Source organism: Macrotis lagotis, chromosome 5 (genome assembly GCF_037893015.1).
Source record: "Macrotis lagotis isolate mMagLag1 chromosome 5, bilby.v1.9.chrom.fasta, whole genome shotgun sequence".
In the NCBI taxonomy this organism is placed as follows: domain Eukaryota; kingdom Metazoa; phylum Chordata; class Mammalia; order Peramelemorphia; family Peramelidae; genus Macrotis; species Macrotis lagotis.
In genome coordinates, this window is record NC_133662.1 from 45793356 (window position 1) to 45797588 (window position 4233).

At 37.3% G+C, this 4233-nt stretch overlaps 1 pseudogene; it reads left to right on the forward strand.

The window, feature by feature from the left end:
- Window positions 1–232: 232 nt before the first annotated feature.
- Window positions 233–971, forward strand: LOC141489686 (ran-specific GTPase-activating protein pseudogene; annotated as a pseudogene).
- Window positions 972–4233: the final 3262 nt, after the last annotated feature.

The following is a 4233-nucleotide window of genomic DNA, read 5'->3' on the forward strand; positions in this document are numbered from 1 at the left end:
TAAGAGATATTATATACAAGAAGAATATTAAACACAATTGTACTTGTATAACCTGTATCAATTTGGTTGATGCTGTGGGGAAGGGGAAGGGAGAGTGGTAGAAGAATGTATAACTCAAAAACCTAAAAAAGGATGAATAATGAAACTATCTTTGCATGTAATTGAAAAAAATAAAGTTAAATCTTTGTTAAAAAAGAAAGAAAGAGGGGGCGGGGGCGCGTACCGACCGCCGCCGCCGCCGCCGGGACCAGCCGCCGCCGACACATCGGCCCGCTCCCCTGCCCCGATGGCAGCCGCCAAGGAAGCTCATGAGGAACACGACACGTCCACTGAGAACGTGGATGACTCAAACCATGATCCACAGTTTGAACCGATAGTGTCTCTTCTGGAGCAGGAAATTAAGACCCTGGAGGAAGATGAAGAAGAGCTCTTTAAGATGGGAGCCAAGTTGTTCCGATTTGCGTCTGAGAATGACCTTCCAGAATGGAAAGAGCGAGGGACCGGTGACGTGAAGCTGCTGAAACACAAGGACAAAGGCACGATTTGCCTTCTCATGAGAAGGGACAAAACTCTGAAGATCTGTGCCAATCACTATATAACGCCCCTGATGGAACTGAAGCCCAATGCAGGCAGCGACAGGGCCTGGGTCTGGAACACACACGCAGACTTTGCAGAGGAAAGCCCCAAGCCGGAGCTGCTGGCCATTCGGTTCCTCAACGCAGAAAATGCCCAGAAGTTTAAGGCAAAATTTGAAGAATGCAGGCATGAGATAGAAGAGAGAGAGACAAGAAAGGAGAAGGCAAAGAGAGCACTGAAAAAGTGGTGGAAAAGCTCTCGGAGCTGATGGTGAAGGAGGGGAAGGACAAGGAGAAAGAGGAGAAGAAAGGCAGCCAAGAGCCTCAGAGCCCGGAGGCGCCCGAGAAGGAGACCGAGGACCAGGACGTGTTACTGCAATAAATCATCTCGCGGACCTCGCCTTCTTTCCTTTTATTTTCTTCATTTTGTTTCATTTTGTTTTTTGTTTTTTGTTTTTTTTACAAGGGACTTTATTTAAAGAACTAAATTCCAGCCTCCAGGTTGTTTTCTAAGCTTTTACCCTTTGGAAGATGTCTTCAGCAAACCTATTGCCAGTCATATGTACTGCGCTCATAACATTCTTTTCCATAGTGGAAACACTTATTTATAGTGCATCCAAAAGAGTGAATAAACCATTTGAACGCTGCAAAAAAAAAAAAGAGCAGGAGTTAGTAGACTTTTGAAAAACCTGGAAAGATTCCATGAACTGATGTTGAGTGAAGTGAGCAGAATCAGGAGAACATTGTACACATTAACAGGATCATTGTGTGATGAGAAACTATGATGAAATCACCTCCTCTCAGAAGTTCAGTGATCAAAGTCAATCCTTTTTTTAAAGAAAGATTTTATTTATTTTGAGTTTTACAATTTTCCCTTCATTCTTGATTCCCTCCCCCCATCCTCCACAGAAGGCATTCTGTTAATCTTTACATTGCCTCCATGTTATGCATTGATCTCAGTTGAATGTGATGACATAGAAATCATATCCTTAAGGAAGAAAGATAAAGTATGAGATAGTAAAATTACATAATAATATAACTGTTTTTTTTCCCTAATTTGACGATAATAGTCTTTGGTCTTTGTTCAAAGTTCATAATTCTTTCTCTGGATACAGATGGTATTCTTCATTGTATGTAGATAGCCCAAAATTGTCCATGATTGCTACACCAATGGGATGAGCTCAAAGTCAATCCTAGAAGACTTTTTATGGAAAATGCCATCCACATCTAGAGAAAACACTGGAGACTAAAATCAAAGCAAAGCATACAATGTCTACTTTTTTTTAAAGTTGTTGCAAGGCAATGGGGTTAAGTGGCTTGCCCGAGGCCACACAGCTAGGTAATCATTAAGTGTCTGAGTTCAGATTTGAACTCAGGTACTCCTGATTCCAGGGCTAATGTTCTATCCACTGTGCCACCTAGCTGCCCCCATACTTTTTAAAACTTCTTTAATGATTTTCTTTCCTTCTCATTTTTGTTCCTTTTAGTTGTAATACTTCTTTTACAATATAACTAATAAGAAAATATGTAAAATATTATTGCTGATGTACAACCTATATTAGGAAACTCACGCATGGATACACAAGAGGGAAGGGAAGATGGTAAAAAAATATGGAACTCAAAAACTTGCCAAAAAAAGTGAATGTTGAAAACCTCTTTGAATATAATTGGAAAAAATAAAATTAAAAAAATAAAATATACACAAATAAAATTTTAAAAGATTCCATCGTCTTCTATGATGTCTAGCTACTTAATTAGTATGCCTTTTTAACTTTTACATTTGAATATACTCTCAGTGTAATCTAACCAAAATGGTGTATAGTAGAACTTTCACTTTTCTAGTCTTGATCAATTAAACTTTAAAAAATACTAATGAAATGTATGGGGTGTTTATGGAAAATCAGTATCTTAAAATTGCATAAAATTAGGTTCATTTCTATTTCTGTTTGGGGGTATAAGTCTGGGTTTTGTTTTGTTATTGTTTATTTGTGTCTGATTGTGGCCTCTTAGAGATCATCTCTTTTCAGGGATGCTTATCCATTTGTCATGTCTACCTTTCACCCAACTTTTAACTCTGACTTCAAAAAACTGTGGCATGAGCAATGCCCACACCACAGTAAAACCATCTCAGCAAACAGGTTAAAGCAGGTTGAGATTAACTAACAGAATTTAAACATACTGAGTAGTTAGGGAGATGTTTACCTTAATTATGTGAACACTTCACTGAACAGAATCAGCAGATGAGTTGATTTGTTCCAATGACCAGGAAGGTAGCTGAAAGAGGTACTGTGTAGCATTTCCAGGTTCGTCAGGCATCAAAAACAGCAAGGACATCCACTGCATCCCTAAACAGTACCAGTCATTTTGACTTTCATCATAACATAACTTCTATGAATCTGGAAGACAGGGCGAGATGACTTTATGCAACTTTGTCTCAATAAAATACAAGTATCAGGCAAATCAAGATATCCCATTTAAAAAAAGAATGAATAATAATGGAGGGTAATGCTGCATCAAAGTTTTGTTTTGTTATTTTGGTAGTTATGTTTCACATATGCCTTATATTAAGCACTAACTATAAATGAAATATATATTAAATACAATAAAGCAATAGCTGATGTTATATTTTTTCCCTTTCAAGATAAAGTGTTATATGGTTATCTTCTATCTTGAACTTGTGGCACTGAGTTTTTTGAACCTAACTATAAATTACATTTGATCCTACTGCTTTTCATTTCTTTTATATTTTAGAATCTTCACTCAGCATTTTAGCTGTCAGTTCCACTTTGGTGGCATGTACAATTTTAACGAGCACACAATATTTTGCTATTATCTGAATAATTAATAAAATTAACAAATAATGCTACCATCATTTACACCATCAGTTTGCCTAATAGGAAAGTTGGCATATGTCAAGATATTTAGGGATTATAAAGAATCCTATATCATAGTAAATAGGTACCAATGATTTTAGGGGACAGAAGTATGACAGGGAGAAGGAAGGAAGGAAGGAAGGAAGGAAGGAAGGAAGGAAGGAAGGAAGGAAGGAAGGAAGGAAGGAAGGAAGGAAGGAAGGAAGGAAGGAAGTGAAGGAAGCAGAGAGGGAGGGTGGGAGGAACAACTAAGCATATATTTAGCCCCTGCTCTATGATAGGCATTGTAATAAGGCCTTACATAAATATTATATTATCAGATCCTCAACAATTTCGTGAGATGTTCTATTATTGTTCTTTCTGTGCAGCTGAAGAGATTGAGGCATTATCCTTCAGCATGTTTATCTCCAACTACCTTCCATCCTACAGATGCTTGTCTTGTCATTGTTCTTTTTCAAAAAAATATCTTTCTCATTGCTAAGGTTTATCAGATGATTTCCAGTGAGTCAAGTGCCTTTCCCTTTTGAGGAAAATAATCTTATTTTTAGATATTACCAATCAATAATGCATTGCACAAATGATCTTAAATATAATAAGAATAATTTTCTGGGAGAGGAGAGATTATTAGTTTCACTGGATCACAGTATAGTGGAAGGAACCCCATATTTGTAACTTAACAACCTTGGTTCAAATGCTTGAAAACGTATGGCTTGGGTATGAATTTAACCAGATTGTTTCAACTTTCCAAAGTTCCTCATTTAAAAAGTTCCACCTATATTTACTTC